This window comes from Equus asinus, chromosome 10 (assembly GCF_041296235.1).
Source record: "Equus asinus isolate D_3611 breed Donkey chromosome 10, EquAss-T2T_v2, whole genome shotgun sequence".
NCBI classification, from domain to species: Eukaryota; Metazoa; Chordata; class Mammalia; order Perissodactyla; family Equidae; genus Equus; species Equus asinus.
Genome location: NC_091799.1, coordinates 74443292 through 74465966, shown reverse-complemented (window position 1 = coordinate 74465966; position 22675 = coordinate 74443292). Strand labels below are relative to the sequence as shown.

The 22675-nt window shown below is 41.4% G+C and overlaps 1 protein-coding gene across 2 annotated transcripts in view; it reads left to right on the top strand.

Moving 5' to 3' along the window:
* Positions 1 to 22675, top strand: part of NIM1K (NIM1 serine/threonine protein kinase) — a 56801-nt gene that overhangs the window by 698 nt on the left and 33428 nt on the right. The window lies entirely within an intron of this gene.

The window sequence follows — 22675 nt, the reverse complement described above, 5'->3', positions numbered from 1 at the left end:
ACCCGGGCAGGCAGTGGAGGGGACTGACGGCGACGGCTGTGGCCCAGGGCATGACATCTCCCACCACACCCCACACCACGACACCCCCCAAAGAAAGGTGCTTCTTTTGAAAGACTGTACAAGGGAGCAAAACCTCGACTCCTCTTCCGGAGGTCCCTTCAGGAAGATTAGGAGCCCCTGGACTCGGCGACAGGACAGGAAAGGATCGCAACAGCGTCTTTCAAATGCCATTTCTGATCAGCTTTTGGGTGCCTGACACAACATCTGGGCAGATGGAGAGGTCAAGGCAACAGATAAAAATGCTATGAGCCCGAGTAAGGGCAGCGAGGATTCAGCCATCTGCACTTTTTTCTTCTCTTGTCTCCCTCCCTCCCTGCCTGTCTCTCCCCTACCCCCACCCTGTTTTCGTCCTCCTGAGTTTGGGAGACCAGCAGGCTTTCTGTTAGACCCACCCTCCCCCACCCCATTCCTCATCCCATCTCAAAAAGAGAGCGAATGAACCACATTCTAAGCTGTTACCCGTGAAACTTAGACAAGTTTGGAAATTAAACAAGTCGCGTTTGCACCCGAGGCCGCGGGAATCCAAAAGGGAAACAAACAAAACCAGCCCTAAAAAATCTATTCCAAGTTAAGATTTCAAAGAGGAATCTAAAACGAGTATTTGTTTATGGCAATGTCGTTTTTTTTTAATGTTTGAAAAATATGTATCACTCAAGCTTGCATCATCGGTATTCAATGTGATTCACCCAAGCGCTTCAAAAGATGGTTTCTGTTAGTGTTGCAAAAGCACTTCTAATTTTGGTTGCCATGGTAACGGAAGAAGTCGCCCTGCGCTGTTGAGACGCTGCCTGGCTCGAACCAGGAACTGTTTTTGAAGAGATCTCTTCATGTCCCCTCATGTCACCATGGTAATAATAATTGAGCTTGTAAGATACTTGTTTCTTTTCCTTAAAGTACTAAGAGCCCAAGGCACTTTTTTTTTTAATTTTATATTCTCAGAGTTTGCAATTTGTGAAACGGATCTTCCCTCTCAGACAACTGACGGTAAACGCTGCCCTCCAGCCCATCAGCCCTGCTGGCCCAGCTCTCTTCCCACAGCTCAGTGTGCTGGAGGAGGCAGGAGGAGAGTGTTTGATGTTAAAGGAACCCTGGCCTGCGACCAGCTCTCTCTCCCCATTTAGCATTTAAATTTGGAATCCTAATTAGCTTTCTAATTAAGAGAAGGGAGAATGTGGGTGGGGGTCCCAGAAAGAGGCTAATGGGGAAAAAGCTCAGTTCAGCTCGCCATGGACTGGTGTTTTGTGTGCTGTTGAATTTGCCTAGCAAAGCCCTCAAGGGTTTATTTTTGGCTTGACCGCTGTTAAGTGGTAAGCCTGGAAAAACCTTCAGAGAGGCCTCCTTCTGTGTTAGGAAAAAATGTGGCTTGGATACTTAGTTTGAGGTGTGTGCTTTTTTCTAATAACTAAACTGCATTTAAAATAAAGGCAGGTTTGTATGAAATCTAAATTTCCCAGTAATAACTACAGATAGGTCATAGAGCCCTGTATGCACTTGGTTTAGCCTTGGTTTTGAGTTAAGAAAGTGGCGCCATTCAAATACTTTCATTAGCAAATGTTGGTGTCTTTAAAGAACCATAGTTCTTTACACATCCACCATTCTTGAGCATGAATCCTATAAATCAATTTTACACATTGATAGCATATGATTGGAAAATTTGAAAGTCCCTAGACTTACAGTTTTAAAAGATGAAAAGATTTTTGTCTCAGTAGGTTAATGTTTTCAGCCAAATATATTGTTTCATGCTGAGAAACTTAAAAAATTAAAATATAAGTGTGAAATCCAATTTCATTCTTTGACTCTCCTTACAGTGTTTCTCTAGGAACCAAACAGCTTGAATTTGTTGGCTGATTTTCTTTCAGTTGTTGAAAGGACAAACTGTTTATGGAATTAGTTTCATTCTATTGTTGTCATTTCCTATTGTCATTCTAGAAAAAGTTCTCCAGAATTGAAGTTATAAATTTTAAGAGAAGAAGAAAATATTCAAACTACTTACGAAGACAATAGACCACAATTTTAATTGGGTGGGTCCCAGTTCTTAAATTACTTCCTCTCCAGAACTTCAAAGATAGCTCAACCATTGTTATACAGCATCCCGAGGAATATTAGCCAGTTTTACAGATGGGCAAGTTGTGTTCAGAACACTCAAGTCCTTTCAGCTAACCACTTGGAAAATTAAGAGACAAAAATACATGAGTATCAGCCAAGACTTAGAGAAAATCGAAGTGAGAAGAGAGACAGAGTGGGGATGGTAGGAAGAATTTAAGATTAGAGAGAAAAATAAAACTAGAGGGAAAAAGAGTCTTAAGTGAGGAGAAAACTCACAGATTAAGGAAAAGGGAGTAAAAGAGAAAAAGTTGAGTATAAAGAGTTGCGTAGAAAAAAAAAGTTGGAGAACAGGAAGCTAAAAAGAAATCTATGTTCATCTTCTACAGAGAACAGAGAGCTTGATGCTTTTCCAGAAAGCCCCAGGTATCGCATTTAGCAAAATCCTCTGACTTAGAGAATCTCCAGGGGGTCTGAGTGGCTGACGGAAGGGCTCTGTGGCTCAGGGCCTCCTGTTGCAGTGGTACGGGCTGAGGCCTCTATCTCCTCCAGCTCTGCCAAACCAGCGGCCCACTGGAGCTGCTTCTTCTCAACCCTGAAGCCATCAACAAAGCGTTCTACATCTCCATTTGTTGAGATCATTTACTTGGGATAATTTATAGACACACTTGATTATACCATTGCAATTTAAAGTAAAAAAAAAAATTGCAATTTTTTAACTGCAATTTTTTAACTTGAAATTGCAAGTTTTTACTTTTAAAAAATTGCTTCAGTTGTTATTGAAATAGTGCATTCATCTAATTTTATGAATTAGAGCATGTTAAAAGATTCTAACAAAAACAGCAGTCCCCCTTCTTGGATACAAGCACTCTCCGCTCTTCGCTGTTTGATCAGTTACCTCACTATTTCCAAATAATTCATTTATGTGGCTGGTCCTTCATTTATCCATTTTAGACAGAATCTATGTGTTTTCTCTTATTATAGGGGAGGATATAGCTCTCTGACTCCACACCCTCCAACTTCCCTTCCTCCATTTTTGCAGCACAGTTGGTGGAAGCAAATCAGCCAGAGCACCATTAGTATAACCCTTTATTTCAAAATGCCAGGCGTGGGAAAGCTCCTAAGAGCATCCGGCTTGGGGGAGACAGGCTCAGTGTTTCCTAGGACTTTAGCCAGAGCAGTCAAAGTTCAGCTACGTTCAGCAATAGTTGGTCAAGGATGGCTCTTGGAAGAAGGAGGAGTGGTCCTTGCAGATTAGGGGCCTTTGTTTGGGTAATCTGGATTTTACACAGGGGAATGGGGAGGAAGAGTGAGGGGCTAAAGTCTTGTGCTGGTGAGGAGGAGTGCAGGGCACGAGGGCTGGCACCTCAGTGGAAAGTTCTGTCCTACGCTGCCTCTCGTAAGTTTGGTTAAATATCACAATTTTAGTTAAATCAACATTGAGTTTGCATTATCACGACTATGTAATAATTGATCACTGCAGAGCCAGATTGTGAACTATGATTGTATTTCTTTTTCTGTACAACTTTTTTGAGAAAATAATTATTTTTTCATTTGTTTAATTTTTAAGAACCTATCGTCATTTCTTCCCAAATGTTATAATGGCTCTGTAAAACACTTCTTCCTGGTATTTTCTGCACAGTGAAATGCATCAGACAAGTTAGTTCCTTCCCAGCTCTCCAAAATGGAGCCGTCAGTTCCCCAGTCTAAACGAGTTCATTTCCAGCCCTGACACACTCCAGCATTCTGAGATTTCCCCTCACTTCCCTTCTGTGCAGATTCCCTTTCTCTCTGTTCTCTTGTTTTCCTCTTTCATTTTATGGAGCATCCCCTTTGGTAGCTTCTTAAGAAAGGATTAAGGGAAGTAAATTTTTGAGACCTTGCATGTCAGAAAATGTCTTTATTTTACTCTCATACTTAATTGATGGTTTGCCTGGCTATGGGCTTCTAGGCTGAAAATTAATTCCTGCATATTTCTGAAGGCTGATTCATTGTTTTTAGCTTCCAGTGTTGCTGAAAGTTCAATGCCGTTCTGTTTCTTGATTCTTGTCATGAAATCTATTTTTTCTGCCCAGAACCTTGTAGGATCCTCTCATGTTTTATGAAATTTCACTAAGTATGGATTCGCTTTCTATGGATGATGTTCATCTACCTAGTGGGCTCAAAAAACTTGTGTCCTGTGTTTCTGGGGAATTGATGATAAGTAGGCCTGCTTATCATAAAGAAATATAATTTTTTTGTTATAAAGCATATTATAAAATATGTATTATGAAACAGTACATATTCCAGAGGTAGCACGAAATAGGGGTTAAGTCTTAATTCTGGACATAGCTTGCTGAGTTTGAATCCTGGCTCTGCAACTCTCCTACTATGTGACCTTGGGCTCGTAGTTTGATCTCTTTGTGCCTCAACTGTCTTGGGCATAAAAATAGCACCTACTTTCTAGGATTGTTGTGAGAATTAAATTAGTTGATTGATTCATGTAAAGCTCTTAGAAGGTGCCTGACACACAATAAATGTCATTACTAGGGCTGGCCAGTAGTGCAGCGGTTAAGTGTGCACGTTCCGCTTCAGCGGCCGGGGGCTCGCAGGTTCGGATCCTGGGTGCAGACATGGCACTGCTAGGCACGCCATGCTATGGTAGGCGTCCCACATATAAAGTAGAGGAAGATGGGCATGGATGTTAGCTCAGGACCAGTCTTCCTCAGCAAAAAGAGGAGGATTGGCCGCAGTTAGCTCAGAGCTAGTCTTCCTCAAAAACAAAAGTCATTGTTGCTAATATTATTGTCAACAATACAGAAATAAATGTTAAAATGAAAGAAATAATCATCTATAATTCTATCTTTAATCTTATCTGTAATCCCAGCAAGAGAGATGACCATGGTTAACATTTCAGAAGGTTGCTTTTTGGTAGTTAAAAACAAAGCAAGAAAATGGAGATATTGCACATACAGTTTTATTTGTTGCTTTTTCCACTTATCTTTATATTTTGAGCTTTTCTCCATGCTATTGAATAGTCACTATTCTTCTGTATGGCATATTTGTTTTCTGTATTGATCCTAACACAGAACCTTACAAATTAGGTTCTTAATAAGTACTAATTAACTGGGAAGCCAGTACCTCCTTCTGGACCCTTAGGGCTTGGGACAGCTTGAAGAGAAGTCCTCTCACTGGGAATTTGAGAAGCCCCCCTCCAACTAGGACAGGTGTTTTCTTTCTCTATACAGTAAGAGCACTCTAGAGATGCACCTGGGAAGTGTGGATTACAACAGAATGAGGCAATGCTTGTGAAAAGATGATGGAGGAGTATGGGGGAGGCGTGAGGGAGAACCAGAATGGGAACAGTGCGGCATGACTCAGTGGGGCCACCAAGCCTGGAGATGCACGTCTCCCCACCTGCACAGCAGAAGCCAAATGTGGGTTTGATGTTTTGGTTTTTCCTTGGAACCTCAGAGATTAGGTGAGGCTGGGAAGCCAGTGAGAAGGCTTCTGTGTGCAGACACCTCCTGGCAGCTGACCTGCTTTGATCTCCCCAATCTCCTGGGAAACCTCGCCCGGTTTGGCTCTTCCACAATACATGACAGTCATCAGTCTGCTTCATTCACACAGGACATGTGACCAGAAACAGCCACTTAGCAATGTTTTCAGGGTTTTGGAATTAAGCCTTGAGCAGCTCCAGTGAAGATTCATGCCCCTTGAGGGCACTGTGTGTAACACTGAGACAAATTTGTGTTAGTGGGTTTGTATTCTGTCATGTTGCGGTGTTAGCGAATTATTGTCTTCCCTAGAAACAGAGAAGCTCTTCAGAGGAGTGTGGGCTGGGTGGCCAGCTTGGATGGAGAGATTTAGAAGGTGATTTAGAAGGTGAAGAGGAGTACTTCTGTCTTGCCCAAACCCACGCTTCCTTAAGAGTCACTCTCTCTGTACAGCACATCACATCCAAGTGAGAACCACTCTGTGTGGTTTGGTGACTCTTGTCTGCCAAGAAAAGTCAAAAAGATTTACCAAAGTTCTAAGAGAATTGAGTTGGTCAATATCTATTGAAAACAAGACGCAACACTTTTTTTTTTTTAAGACTCTATTTTTCCTTTTTCTCCCAAAGTCCCCCGGTACATAGTTGTGTATTTTTAGTCATGGGTCCTTCTAGTTGTGGTATGTGGGATGCTGCCTCAGCGTGGTCTGATGAGCAGTGCCATGTCTGCGCCCAGGATTCGAACCCTGGGCTGCAGAAGCAGAGCGCGCAAACTTAACCACTTGGCCACGGGGCTCGCCCCAGATACCACATTTTTAAAGGTTACTATATAGCAGTGCTAAGTAAGTAGACTCTTGGCTTAAACCTGTTTGTCTCGTTACTAGAATACTCAATGAGAGTTGTAAATGGGTGACTTAAACCTTTTTGTTCATTGGTAGATTATTTGGTGAAAGTTGCCCGTCACAAAAGAGCCCAAGATTCAGATACAGAATATTAGTTCCATTCCTGGCTAATAAAATACACTCTGATCGTATTTAATCATGAAGATTTTTTTTTAAGCCTTTTAAATTTTTCTGAGCTTCTAGTTTAGATAAATACCCCTCGGACATGATTAACAGCACCAGATCTCGAGCTCCTGTAGAAGACAACGAGGTACAGATTTTCCCAGCCTTTATATTACCCCAAATTCAGTGGTATATTAAAAACCTCACATTTTACTTTCTGTTTCCCTGAACTACATTTCCTTATCTTAGTACTTGCTCAATCACATGAGCAAATTCCTTCGGGCCTCCTCTCCTTCAGGAAGTTTTCCCTGAATGTTCACGATACCCGAGGTGTTTTCTGGGTACCACTCTCCTGTGCACGTCTCTAACCTAGGGCTTTGTAGGTTGTATTTCAATTATCTGTTTATGTATCTACTATGCTCCACTTACTGATGATTTAGTCATGTCTACACGGCTCTTGAGGAACACCTTAGACCACTGACATAAAGTAGGCAGTCACTTAAAAATAATGTTTGCTGAGCTGGGCATTTCATCTTGACATTGGAGGAGTATTTCACAGTATAATGAGAGGGTAGCCACCTCACATTGCTTAGGGTGTGAGTGAGGGCAAAAAAGTAGGGAAGGACAATCTCTTCTCATCCTCTTCCTTTGTAGCAACATCTGCTCAGAGGGGATTGCCTGTGACAGCGCAACTCCACTTATGAGACCAGGTGAAGCAGCTGCATCTGTTGTGTGTGAAGCACGGGCTCTGAGGCCCGGCGGGCCTGGGCTAGAAATCAGACTGATATTTATTGCCTGCACAACTTTGGACAAGTTACCAAATCCTTCTGAAGTTTAGTTACTTCGTCTGAAAAATGAGGATAACTGTAGGCACCTTTCAGGGCTGTCGTCAGGATTAAACAAAATATGTATAAACTAAATGGAACAAAATAATGATAGCTATTCTAAGTTAAGAATGCTTTTGGCTGCAAGTAGTAAAAGAACTTTTCTACTTAGTTAAAAGAAGTTTATTTTCTTGCAGCAGAAGAGGTCTAGATGGGAGTATTGGTCAGTTCAGGCTGCTGTAACAATATACAATAGACGGAGAGGCTTAAACCTCAGAAATTAATTTTCTCACAGTTCTGGGGGCTGGCAGTATGAGATCAGCATGCCAGCATGGTCTGGTTCTGATGAGAGCTCTTCCTGGCTTATAGATAACCACCTGCTTGCTGTCCTCACCTGGCAGAGAGAGAAAGAGAGAGAGAGAGCTCTCTCATCTCTCCCATAAAGACAGTAATCCCATCCTGAGAGCCCCAAACTCATGACCTCATCTAAACCTAAACCCCCTCTCCAAATACCATCACAGTGGGGGTCGGAGCTTCAACATATGAGGAGGGGGACACAATTCATATATTGCCAAAGGCAGTTGATAGCATTGTTTTAGCTGCCATCAGAGACCCAGTTTGTTCCTATCTTTCTGCTCTGCTGTCCTTCCTTGTGCTCTCATATTTATCACTTCATGGTCTTTAGATGCCTACTACACTCCCAGACAAGGTCCACATAGGAAGAAGGAGAAAGGAGCTGTGCTACTTGTAATTATCCCATTTTATCAGGAAGCACCAGTTATCAGAAACTCCTCACTAAGCTCTCGTTGGTCAGAACTGTGTCTCCTGGCGAACCCAAGCTGTGAGGGAGAAAGAGAAATTGGGTTTTCCGGTTTCTATAGCAGAAGAAGGCAAGGAAGGGAGAAGAGAATAAAGATATTGAGTGAGCCAGCTTACAATGTCTGCCACACTATCACTTATTGATTGGGTGGCCATATGTCCCAGTTTGTCAGGGACAGCCCTGGTTTACACCTGTTGTCCCAGTGTGATTATAAATAGCACTCCCCTCTACTCTCAAAAGGGCCCTGGTTTGAATTCCAAATTCTATGCTCACCTCACTTATTGAGCACTTGCTATTTATTGTAACCTCTCATTAAACAGTAGTTATTAATAAGGAAGATAGAATGCACTCATAAGATAAATAACAAGCCAAGATTACGTGTGATGAACGCCTGTGTGGTACAGGCAGCAGATGTGCTGGATTCACAGGAGAGAGAAATGAGTGTGAATCAGCAAATGAGTTGGGTGAGCTGGTTTGGATGGAGATGAACTGCAGTGGGGAGATGTAACACCAGGAGATATTAACGTGAAAAATAAATGGACTGGGCACGGTTTGAAAGATGGAAAAGTAGACCATTTATACACCAGGAACTTTTCTTTGAAAAGGTTAACAACATGCTGCCTTTGTTTGAGTGATAAACATTTTGTAATATGGGGTCCAATGCTAAGATACAGTTTGGCCAAAGAGCATTTTAAGGACTCATGTTACAAAATAAAAAAGCCATTTGTATTTATTAAGTCCAATATACTTTTTTGCCATCACAAAACTTTTCACAAAATTTTCTGTGTCAGAGGAAAAATGATTTTCTAAATTATTCTCATGTGCTGCATATAGTAGAGTGTGACCTTGAGCTATTTAGTAATAAAGTCCTTTTTTTTTATGAGAAAGATTGGCCCTGAGCTAACGTCTGTTGCCAATCTTCCTCCATTTTATGTAGGATGCCGCCACAGTGTGGCTTCTAGGTCCACGCCCAGGATCTGAACCTGTGAACCCTGTGCCACAGCTGACGTGGTGAGCATGAACTTAACCACTATGCCATTGGCTGGCCCCAGTGAAGTCCTTCTTGATCAAGAGAAAATATTTGCGTCTTCCAAATTTTGTTTTGCATTGATCTCAAATGAAAATACTTACTTCGCTGTTTATTTATTTATTTTTCCTTAGCTTGGTTTTTAAATTCCAACAATTTGTTTTGGATATTCATTCATTCTTTTGGGTTGGTTGGTGGGCTGACTTAGTGGAAAGGGACAAAGTAAAGAAATTTGGATCAGTCTTGTCCCTGCCACTAACGAGCAAGTCCCTTTGCCTCTCTGGATCTGTTTCTCAAATACAAAATGAGAGATGAAATAATCCTGTGGGACCCTCCACTTTGTACTCCTAAAGGTTCACACACGTGCTTAGGTTATCAAGGGAAATCATGAAACAGCCAACAGCCAAGCTGCTTGCAGCCTCAAGTTGGTTTGGCTTAGGAATGTGTTAAGAAGTAAGATTGCAGAGGAACTGAGATGAGACCATGAATGACCCGAATGTCCTACTAAGTAACTTGCTATTCATTTTTGGCAGAGGGAAGGCATTTCCTAAACAATGTGGAAGATCAGTGTGAAAAAATGGTATGTTGGTCCCATTCACAACAACATGGATAGACCTTGAGGGTATTATGTTGAGTGAAATAAGCCAGACAGAGAAAGACGAACTCTGTATGACTCCACTCATAGGTGGTAGTTAAAATATAGACAAAGAGAACTGATCGGTGGTTACCAGGGGAAAGGAGGGGTGGGGGGAGGGCAGTAGGGGTGAAGTGGTGTACCTACAACATGACTAATAATGATGTACAACTGTAATTTCACAAGATTGTTAACTATCACAATCTTAATATTAAAAAAAATGGTATTTTGGATGAGTTGGAGGGAAGAAAGACTGACAAGGAAGGAAAACACTTGTTTTATTCCAAGTTCTGAGCTATGTTACAGTGTTCAATGACCTAATGGCAGATCTGGTCCAAAGAGCAGAGTGACAGCGAGGCTTAGCTCACCTCTTGCTGGGTTTGTGTCCTGAGATGTACCGGCACTTTACAGGTCTCATCATTTGGCACAGTCTATCATTGGTTGTTCTTCAACTCCACCCCTCCAGGAGCACTCTCATTTTTGCTAATATCACATTTCTAAAGGACATCCCCTATGTTTTGCAGCCTTCTTTTCCTGTAACTTTTATTTTTGATGAAAGGGTTAGAATCTAGATAATTCTCATGTTCAGCCATTTCTACCAGTTTCTGTTTAGATTTTTCCCTTGGGAGGTGTGTTATCAAGTAGTTGAAGATATTAGCATTTCAATGGCATACGGCCACTTTAAGGAGTAACCACACTGTGGATTTTGATATTTAAGTTGCCTGTTGAAATGGTGATGCTGACTGATGTCTTCAAGCTATTAAAGGACCCTATTCCTGATGCATTCCAAGACCCCATCCCTGACTACCCTTACTGTGGTTTGGAATTATTTTGAAAGTTTTTCTTCCCTGTAAGTCCTCATCTATACCTTCTCTGCTAGCTTATCTTCCTCATTCCTAAAAACTCATTTATTTTTATGAAATCTTCCTCAGGCAAGATTTTGATTTCCTCAACTTTTCATGTCTCAGAACATGGAATCATCTACTGAGCACTTCCTGCTTTGGCTGACTGATGGAAATGTTGAACAAGATTCCTCCCAGTTTCATGCCCAGGACAACTCATTGCCTTGTTGGAAAGTTGCTTAAAACTCTACCCTTCTGTGGCTGTTATGAATGACTCGTATGTAACAGTCTTGCTCATACCTCTTTTAGAAGGTATGAAGATGTTTGCAGTCCTGAAATGTGGAGATGAGAGCAAGTGTACTAATTTACAGCACAAAACTGAAACAGATTTTTTTGTATCTATGTGTTATGGAATACAAAACTAAATATACCACTTTAGGCCTACCCACACACAAAAACAAAAAGCCACTGAGATTTCGATTGAAATTCCCTGTTTATAGATTCATTTGGGGAAGAGTTCACATCTCCATGGTATTGAGTCTTCCCTGATTGAACATGCCTTGTTTTTCCATTCAGTTGCTCTTCTTTTATGTTCTCCAGTAAGCTTTCATAATTTATCTCTCTCAACTCCTTTGTTAGACTTATTCTTGGATATCTCATGAATTTTATTGCTACTCGTGTGAATGGAATATGTTTTATTATTACATTTCCTTATTATTACCAGCTTATTATCGGTGCATACAAATGTTATTGAATTTGCACTAATCTTCTCTCCAGCAACACTGTGAAGCTTACTTATTAGTTCTAAAAGTTTATGAATAGAGTCTCTAGGATTTTCTGTGTTTAAAATCTTTGTCTGCAAATAAGAGCCATTTTATTTCTTCCTTTTCAATATTTAGTTCTTGTCTTCTTTTATTGGCTAGAGACTCCAATAAATATCGAATAGAAACAGTGTTAGCAGGCATCCTTGTCTTTTTCCTGACTTTGTAGAGAATGCTTCTAATATCTCACCATTTAAAAGGATGTTTGCTATAGGTTTTTGTAGATAGCCTTAACTTGGTTGAGCAAGTTCCCCTCTATACCTAATTTGATAATATTTTTATTAATAATGAGGGTACAGTTTTACTGAATGCTTTCTCTGCATCTGCTGAGATGTCATTTTATTTTTTCCTTTAATTGATTTATGTGTTAAATTAAATTCACATGTCTTCTATTATTAAGCCATGCTTACATTCTTGGGAGAAATTTTACTTGATCATACTTTTATAAACATACTGCTAGATTTGATTTAGTACTACTACATTTTTGGTGTCTATGTTAGGGAGTGAAATTGGCTTATAATTTCACTTTATTGTACAGTCTGCTAAACTTTCAACAGGTATTCTATTCCAAGATGGCCTGAGTTGTGGTTCTAGCTTAGAGTATAGCTTGTTTCTTCTCTAGTGTGAACATATACAGCAAGTATTGCTGTGTATTCTTATTTATTTATAACTTCCATTGAAGCATTTGTACTCATTTAGCAATAATGATAATAGTCATAAACCATTTTAGACTTTTTTTGTACAGGTTGTCATCCAATAGCAGAGGGTTATCTAGAGTTTCATCAAGTCAGTTTGGATACTTGCAATGAGGGATAACGAGTCCATTACAAAGTTGGGATTAAGAATAATTTAATTTGTGTATTTGCTATCACTGATATTCATCAGGCCCAATGGTTTATTCTGAAACAAAGCACGTTAAAGAATCTTCTTTCCTGAATCTCCCTCCTGCCCTTGCCACTATCGCGCCGATTCCTGCCTTGTCCAAGCTTGGACTTCATGGCAGCAGCCTGTTTCTTAGGGCGTTGTGTTCCACTGTAGGATACACCAAATGGAGCAAGTGGAATCAGGTGGGCCTGGCTCCCATGCTAGCCCCGACCCTCACTAGCTCTTTGAATTTGGACAAGCTCCTCCATCTCTCCCAACTTTAGTTATTTTATCAGTGCAATGAGAATTTTAATATCTGTCTTACAGGGTTTATTAAATGAGTAAATCAATGGCATAAAAGAGCAAAGTGTCTGGTGTATAATAAGTACTTAATAAAAGTAGCTTTTAGTATACTTTCACTGTTATATTGAATAAAATGCTAACACTATGTTAACACCAAGTAAAAGCTTGCCTGCTTCCAAACGTCCTTCAAAAGGTGCTATTAGTTTGTGGTTTATAGGTTTATATTACAGCATCTTTCAGATATGATGTTTTAATTTTTTAAAACAACTATTTATTTGGTGCCTACCACATCCTAGTACTAGATGCTGGGGAACATTGAGGATATGAGATAAAGAAGCCACAGGGGTGAGTCTAGCAAGGCCAAATAGAATTAGAATATGAATGGATAGAATATAAGGTATGAGATATCAAGATAGAACATCAAGATAAGATAGGAGAATATCAAGACAGAAGTTCAGTGGGAGTACTGAGGATGGAGCAACGAACGCTGTCCAGGTGAGTAGAGAGAAGAAAACATAAAGAAAGTGATTTCAGTAGGATCTTGAAGGCAAAAAAAGACAAGGAGCAAGTGTGTTCCAGTCAGGGCAAGCTGGGTGTGTAAAGCTGCCTGGACATGAAAGGTTATTTTGTGATAGGGAAGGTAAAACTTTAGGAATAAATTACATAATTCAGATCTCAGAATTTTCCTTCAGCGCTGGATGTTTAACTGTGAGTCTTTGAGCTTTAGGAAAAGGGACGTGGGATGGCTTGGAATCCTGGGTAAACACTGACCCTCTGCTGCCCTAGCTGTGGGATTTGATTCTCTGCTAATTAGTGTTGGTTTTGGCTCCCCTGGGGAAGTGCAAACATAAAGAAGGCAAGGAGTAGGGAGAAGGGCAAAGGCAAGAGCGTGAATGCGTCTATCTGCAGAACTGCTTTGGAGGAATTGAGAGGTGCAGAGAAGGTCTTGAAAATAGAGCAAGGATTATTATTTCTCCTGCTTCAAAACAAAGCAAATTCTGCTGGAGTCTACTAACATATCACACCCTAAAAATAAAAACAGAGAGAAATGGAGCGTTTTTGACTCTCACTGTGATCATTTTAACCTTGGTAGCCTTCCAAAGGGAAACCATAATCAGGCTGTTTTTATTGTCTGTGGGCTGGAGCAAATACTGGTCTCTAAACATTCTGAAGCTTCCAACTTAAATAGCCTTCTTAGGAATGTCTACCCACATTTGAGGTGTGCTTCACTGGCAACCTTAGAATGTTGTACAAAAGCAATGAGGCACCTCATCAAACCCACAGTATTTCAGAAATTTTCCAGCCAGAGGTGCTCTGGTTAGGGGCGCTTGTAACAAACCTACCCTTGTTTCAGGAGAGAACTTGAAAGAGTTTTGTTTTTCTTTTTGGTTGTTTTTTAAAAAAAATTTGCCTTTTCTTCTTCATCATAGAATAGTTGTTTGTCATGGTTTTTTGTGCGTTCTTTTCCCAGCCAGAGAAGGATGTTTATGAGAGAAATATCTATTTCTGTATCTTCTGGGATCCGCACTACCTTTTAAAATATCCATATAATTCAAGTCAATTCCGCTAGCATTTATGGACTCCTCCTGGGTACTGGGTGCCCAGAATCCTGAAATTAACAAGCTCGAAGACCTGCCCCATAGAAACCCACAATCCAGTAGGGAAGACAAATATGTACAGAAGTAATTCAAACACCAGACAGGATCAGAAGATGTTGAAGGAAAACACAAAGTTCATGGGGGAAATACCAAAGGAAGTGCTGAATTCTGCTTGGAGTATCAGGAAGAAAAGAGAAGAGACAGAAGAGAGGGGAAGGGAAAGGTAGAGAAGGGAATTTAAGCTAAATTTGAATAATAGGTAGGATTTCAACCATTAGATGATTGAAATAAGAAATAAGTAATTAATCTCTTGTGAAACAAGAATTTCAAATAATTTTTGTGCCTACCAACAAAATAAGCCTATTTTAATTCACTTATTCATTTCATCTATTCCATAAACACGTATTGAGTACTATCATGTACCAGGCACTGTTTAGAGACAGAGATGAATAGAACATCCTCCGGGTCCTCCGTACCCTCATTGCCCAGACAGGTAGACAGAGATGTGCAAACAAATAGCGATACCACAGGGAAAAAAGTATCAGCACAGGGGTGCATGAAATGCTCTGAGAGCACCAAGGACTTAAGGGAGTCAAAGAAGACTTCACAGAGAGAGAGAATTTCGAAGGTTCAGTGGGGAATGGATGGACGAAAGCAGTCCATGTAGAGGGAATGTCACCTACAAAGGCATAGAAGCACGAAGCAACATGGGATGGTTATGGGACCTCAGGTATTTTGATATGTCTCAAATATAGAGTTGTAGGGGGGAATATCCTCTTAGGGTCCCTGGCTGGGTCTGAAAATTAAACTGACAAAGATGGATAACAGGAGAAAAGCATACACATACATTTAAGTTTTTATGTGACATGGGAGCCTTCTTAAGGAAATGAAGACCCAAAGAAACAGTTAAACTTGAGTATTTTATGCTAGATTTGATGAAGAGTAGACAGTCGTGGAGGAGTATGATAGGTTAAGGAGTATGAGGTGAGTGTAACTACCTGGGGGAAACTTGGCAAGGCCTGTTTGTTAGGATTATTATTATTATCTTTTTTTTTTTAAAGATTTTATTTCTTTCCTTTTTCTCCCCAAAGCCCCCCGGTACATAGTTGTATATTCTTCGTTGTGGGTCCTTCTAGTTGTGGCATGTGGGACGCTGCCTCAGCGTGGTTTGATGAGCAGTGCCATGTCCGCGCCCAGGATTCGAACCAACGAAACACTGGGCCGCCTGCAGCGGAGCACGTGAACTTAACCACTCGGCCACGGGGCCATATTATTATTATTTTTTTTTGAGGAAGATTAGCCCTGAGCTAACATCTGCTGCCAATCCTCTTTTTTTTTTTTTTTGCTGAGGAAGACTGGCCCTGAGCTAACATACATGCCCATCTTCCTCTACTTTATATGTGGGACGCCTACCACAGCATGGCTTGCCAAGCGGTGCTATGTCGGCACCGGGGATCCAAACCGGCAAACCCCAGGCCGTTGAAGTGGAACTTGTGCACTTAGCCGCTGCACCACCAGGCCAGGCCCAAGGATTCTTCTTGGTGTCCCTTTGTCTTCAGAGATACGATGCTCCTCTCCTCCAAGTAAAGGGAGGGGACCTCTCACACGAGGGTTTTGTGACTTGTTTCAGGAAAGAAGGGTGAGGGGGGAAGGAACTCAGAGTAGCTCTCCTGCTTAAAATATTCAAAATACCAAGGTGCCCTACTTTGAGGTCTCATGTCCTGAACCCCATCAGGATGTATGGAAGGTGGCAAGTGGGAGCAGGGGAGATGAGAAATGAGGCTAGAAGTAAAATCAAGAACCAGATCTTGAAGAGCTTTCTAGACCACGCAGTGGAGACTGAATTTTATCCTACAGTCATTTTAATGAGGGGTTTTAAGCAGCGCAGTAATCATTGCATTTTAGAAAGATCCTGCAGGTGGTTTCATGGAGAATAAAGTTGAGCTTGGCAAAACAGGAAGTAGGAAAACCTGTTACGAGGCTGTTTCAGCAAACTAGGTCCAGGGTGGGATTAAAACCTTTAGAGGCCACCACTCCTCATCATCCTCCACATGCAATGCAGAATTTACGCAAAGCTAACCATAAAATGAGTCTAATAAAACCCAAGTTCTGATTGTTTTTATGATGATTGTTTAGACACGTTGAAAAAAATATCAAATATCAAAATATTTTAAGATTTTTATTGCCTCCTCTCTTCGGTACCCTTGGTCTGCTGGTGCCTAAAGCGAGTGTATCTCTACCTACTGTGGGATCCAGCCCTGCCCAGGAGAGTCAGGATCGGGCTGATGGGTAAAAGAACTGGGGGGTGCTGAAGTGGGAGGATCACAAGACTGGGTGAGGGGAAGAGAGAACCCTGGGATGGTGCCTGGATTTCTGACTTGGCTGATGGGAGTGGCCATGCACTGCTTTTGGATTTCTACTTCTCATCATTCCTGACACTTGGCAGAGGCCCCCTCCAGGACAGGAACGCCTCCAACATCTGTTCCCCTTGCAGAGTCCCTCCATCCTTTGCACTTAGTCCAGGCTCCAATAGATATTTTTAAATGCCCTCATCTGAGGGCCCCAAATAAATCCCTCACAGACTTTAAAATCCTCCGGACCCGATTCAGCCTCTGACGTAACCACCATTTCAGCACTGCTCTGTCATGAAGCTCCCGACACAACCTTGGCTCAGGACAGGAGGGCTCAGCAGGGCCCCCCTTCCTTTCTCCCATCTCTCGTTCTGCCCCGGTTAGTGGCTCCTCCATGCAAAGGTCCCCTTACTCACTCTGGGACTGTGGCTCAGAAACAAAAGGACAAGATGCAGGCCTGAGGGAGACGCAGCTTTATCCCAACATCATGCATAATCCACTGCCAGCCCCCAAATCTGTCTGGGAACAAGGCCCCAGGCAGCAGCTAAAGATATCTCTGGGATTTCCTGAATATTCTGAAGCATTAAGGTTGGGAAGAGAATTTTCCCCATGATCCTGGGCCTAGTGTTCATCACACTGTTTTCTTCAGGTTTCTAAAAGCCCTAACTTCAAGAGAAACAAACAAAAACAAATTTAGAGTGCATACTAGATATATTCTCAATTAGAGAATTCTCCATGTTCTTCCAGGCCGAGTACAGGACACAGGCGCCCACAGGTACCACTTAGTGTTTTTCATCACCAATACTTGAGCATCCACTTCTGCCTAGGAGTGTATTCTATAGTCAACTGGTAACTCTGTCACCATTTCAGCCACTTGACATAAGCTGCCAGATTTCATTTCTTTCTAAGTTATCCTATTTCTGGATTCCAAAATTTGGGAAAATCTCAGCTTTGGAGCGCTGGACCAGACCATCTCAGGAAGATGGGCCAGTTGATTTTATCAGGGATGGGTCACATTTACACACATGGTCATCAGAGACAGGCCATGTTCCCCAGACACCGGTGGAGATAAATGCGTTTTCTTTTTTTAAAGATTTTATCTTTTCTTTTTCTCCCAAAGCCCCCCTGGACATAGTTGTGTATTTTTAGTTGTGGGTCCTTCTAGTTGTGGCATGTGGGATGCCGCTTCAGCATGGCCTGATGAGTGGTGCCATGTCTGCGCCCAGGGTTCAATCTCTCGAAAGCCTGGGCTGCTGAATCAGAGCGCGGGAACTTAACCACTTGGCCACGGGGCCAGCCCCTAAATGCATATTTTTGGTCCTTAAGCCAAGAAAATCTCTGTTGTACTTATAAATAGTCAAAATAACAACAAAAGCTCACATAGAAGGATGCAGGGTAAAATGTGAAAGAGCTGCTTGAATTCTCCCCCCTCGAGCCCAATTTCACTTCCCTCCTCCCTGTCAACAGTTGGGTACTTGTGGCGCCAGAACTTTCCCTGCTCTTTGCAGATGTCTTTCCTTATACACGCAGAGATCTCCACTTAAATGAGTGGTGGCTATTATCATTAAGCTCTGAGAAATGTGCCCATTTCATGGACCTCATGGTGGTTCCCCTACACACAGCTTATCTTTACCGTTATATTTAATTCATAAAATTCAAACGGAAGTAGTAAAGGGTGGGCGGCGGGGAGTGTGCGCCGAGAATCACAGCGGCAGCCTTCTCGATGCATCCTTGTGAATCTTTTCATGTTCAGTCTGTGACCTTTCTGCAGTTTTAGGCATTTAAATAATATCTTGTCTCCAGAGCTCAAGCTTGGCTCGTGAGCTGCCCTGTGAGGTGAGAGATCCTCATTATCTACTTTCACTTGCCTCCTTGGGGAAATTTTTGCAGCCAGAAATACCAGGTCAATTAGCAAGCACCGTGAGCAGCGTGTAATTCTCAGACTGGCTCCGAGAGCCTGCTGGTTCCCTGGGGGGGCAGCACTTAAACTGCCTCTCCAGCATCGTGGAACCACTTCTTCAATCAGTCCTGAATCGGTTCCCGCTCCGGGAAGAAAGTGTCTCTAATTACATTTGCCTTTCTCTTCCTCAGTCAAGAAGGTCCTCTGTGCGGACGCCTGTGCCCAGCGGTTCTCGGAGCTGTAAAGGCACAGCCAGACACGGCAAGGTGCTCCCTCTTCTTTACAGAGCAGTTTCTTTTGCTTTTCCGAGCCAGATAGGTCTGCGTGATCTTTGACGTCATGACTCACGTTCTTTAGTGGTTTACATCATTTGCAAGGCTACCTTCCCATGGAAGGCCAGTTTGGTTTCGACATGTTTTTCTTCATGTAAAGTCAAGAATGACTGCCTGTGTCTACATGACGTGAATTTCCTGCCTCCCTAGAGGGTTTTCGGTTTCCCATCAAGATGAATACTTATTTGATTTAAAAAAGCAAAGTGATCTTTGATCCTGGTATACCTATAGGTATAAACCTATAAAGAAATGTAAATACCCTTTGTTACCTTTTTCTTTCTGGAGAGCATTTAAAAATGTAGAGATGCCGTATTTTATATGGACTAATTGCTCTTTTGTGAAGACCTTAGGACTGGTTTCCTGTGAGGTGAATGGAGAGAATGTCGTCTATGGAAACCAGGCAGGGAGTTTGTCCCTGTGTTTGCTCCTGCCTGCTCCGAAGCCAGACTCCTATGAGTTTTGAATTGTTGTCCGTGACAACAGAGAAAGGAAAAGGTGCAGCAGCTGAGACATCAGATATAGTGGCCATGGAGTGGGGCAGGCCCAGTGGTGCAGCGGTTAAGTGCTCACGTTCTGTTTCGCTGGCTGGGGCTTGCAGGTTCGGATCCCGGGTGCGGATGTGGCACCGTTTGGCAAGCCATGCTGTGGTAGGCATCCCACATATAAAGTAGAGGAAGATGGGTATGGATGTTAGCTCAGGGCTAATCTTCCTCAAAAATAAACAAATAAATAAATAGAAATAGTGGCCATGGAGATAAAAATAAAAGGGCTGCTTTTTCCCCTCTGGAATGCAAGACATGAGTCCAAATGTGAATGATGTCTTGAGATCAGTGCATTTGATACCTTCCAGTAGTGTAAGAAAGAAAAGTATCAGGGGCCTGCCCAGTGGCGCAGCAGTTAAGTTCACACGTTTCGCTTCTCAGCGGCCCAGAGTTCGCCGGCCGGGATCCCGTGTGTGGACACAGCATCACTTGGCAAAAGCCATGCTGTGGTAGGCTTCCCACATATAAAGCAGAGGAAGGTGGGCACGGATGTTAGCTCAGGGCCAGTCTTCCTCAGCAAAAAGAGGAGGATTGGCAGTAGTTAGCTCAGGGCTAATCTTCCTAAAAAAGAAAAAAAAAAGTATCAGAGATTGGGCAGAAAGAGAAGGAAATGTTAGCGCTTCAGGAATGAAGGTTTTTGGAGGTGAGCAGGGACAAAGTATTTTGGGAACCATAGATAAGTCATGTCACCTCTCTGGACCTTTGTCTCCTAATCCGTAGAGTGAAGAGGTGGGAGGAGAGGAGTACAGTGGTGTCTTCCATTTGTAACACTCCACAATTGTGTGATTCTTTGTTCTAGCAATTTTGGCAGTTTGGGCAAAGACCAGTAGGCAAGATCTAAATAAAAGTCTGAAAGGGATGCGAGCTGGACTGGAAGATGTGGGTAGACATGTGCATGGCAGAAAGGGAACATGAACAGTCTGGAATCAAAAGGTTGTATTTAGGGCCAGCCCGGTGGTATAGTGGTTAAGTTTGTGTGCTCCGCTTTTGTAGCCTGGGGTTCACAGTTTCCGATCCTGGGCACAATACACCTATGCACTGCTCATCAAGCCATGCTATGGTGGTGTCCCACATACAAAATAGAGGAAGACTGGCACAAATGTTAGCTCAGGGGCAATCTTCCTCACCAAAAAAAAAAAAAAAAAAAAAGAGGAGGTTCTGTTTAATCCAAAAACATGGTCAAGGTAGTAGGATAAAGATTTAGAGGCGGCTGGCTGGGTAGTTTGTATTAAGTGAATATTTTCCAGTACAATATTTTAATTTCTTTAATTATTTTAAGTGTATTTTAACAGCTTTATTGAGATATAATTCAAAGACCATACAATTTACTCATTTAAAGTATACAATTCAATGGCTTTTAGTATATTCACAGAGTTGTGAATTCATCAACACAATCAATTTTAGAATATTTTCATTACCCTGAAAAGGTAATTGGCTTAGCCAGTATTTCTAATTCCTCCCCACAAATATTAATGAACCACTAATCTACTTTCTGTTTCTATAGATTTGCCTATTCTGAACATTTCATGTAAACAGAATCATACAATATATGGTCATTTGTGACTGGTTTCTGTCACTTAGCATAATATTTTCAAGGTTTGTCCATGTTGTAGCATATATCAGTACTTCACTTCTTTTTACTGATGAATAACATTCCGCTGTATGCACATACTGCATTTTTTTAATCCCTTACTTGATGTATATTGGTTTGTTTCCACTTTTTAGCTATTATAAATAATGCTGCTAAGAACATTCGCATACAAGTTTTTGTGTGGATGTATGTTTTCATCTCTCTTGGGTATAATCCAAGGAGTGGAGAGACTAGGTTATATGATAACTCTACCTTTTAAACTGTTTAAAAAACTAATAGGTTGGTTTTTTAAAGCACTGCACCACTTCCATTCCCACCAGCAGTATATGAGAGTTCCAGTTTCTCTACAACCTCATCAACAGTTGTTATTGTTTGCCTTTTTGAGTCTAGCCATCCTAGTGGGTGTGAAGTGGTATCTCATTGTAGTTTTGCATTCCCTGATAGCTAATGATGTTGAGCACCTTTTCATGTGCTTATTAGCCATTTGTTTGTCTTCTTTGGAGAAATGTCTATTTATATCATTTGCTCATTTTTAATTGGGTCATTTATCTTTTTATAATTGAGTTGTGCTATTTATAGATTCTAGATACAAGTCCCTTATCAGATATATGATTTACAAATTTTTTTTCACATTCTGTAGATTGTCTTTGCACTTTCTTGATGGTAGCCTTCGAAGCATAAGTTTTTAATTTGATGATGTCCAGTTTGTCTATTTTCTCTTTTGTTGCTTTTACTTTTGGTGTCACATTTAAGAAATCGTTGCCTAATCCAAGGTCATGAAGATTTATGCCTATGTTTTCTTCTAAGAGTTTTAGTTTTTTAGCTGTTATACTTGGGTCTTTGATGCATTTTGAGTTAACCTTTGTTTATGGTGTGAGGTAGGGGTCTATTTTCATTCTAGTACCTGTGCATAGCCCTTTAATTATTTTTTAACTGTATATTTCTACTCATTTTCTGAGTAGTTGCTCGAGGCTTACAATACACATTTTAACTTATCAGAACCTGGTTTAGACTTATACTAACTTAATTTCAGTGAGATCTAGAAACTTTACCCCTTTACAGCTCCATTCCTTCCTCTCCTTTGTTGTGCTATTGTTATACATGTTACATCTATATATATTAAACAAACAACAACATATTGTTATAATTATTACTTTATATAATCGTATGTTTTGGGGGGATTTTTTGGGGTTTTTGCTGAGGAAGATTCTCCCTGAGCTAACATCTGTGCCAATCTTCCTTTATTTTGTATGTGGGTCACCTGCCACAGCATGGCCACTGCAGAGTGGTGTAGGTCCATGTCCAGGAACTGAACCCAGGCCACCAAAGTGGAGTGCACCAAACTTAACTACTAGGCCACAGGGCCAGCCCTAATCTTATGTATTTTAAAGAAGCTAAGAGAAGAAAGAATAGCAAGTATGGAGAGACTTGGGGGTTATTATGAGCCCTTTGAGTGTGGAAATGCTCTCTGCTTTGCTCATTGTCATGTCCTCTACACCTAGAACAGTGTTTGACACATAATAGGTGCTCACATAATGTGTAAATGAATGAATAACAATCTTCATACAGATAATAAATGAACTCCCAGACAGAGTCCCAATACGAAGTGGAGATGAATGATGAAGAGATTAAGAGAATAAAGTTATG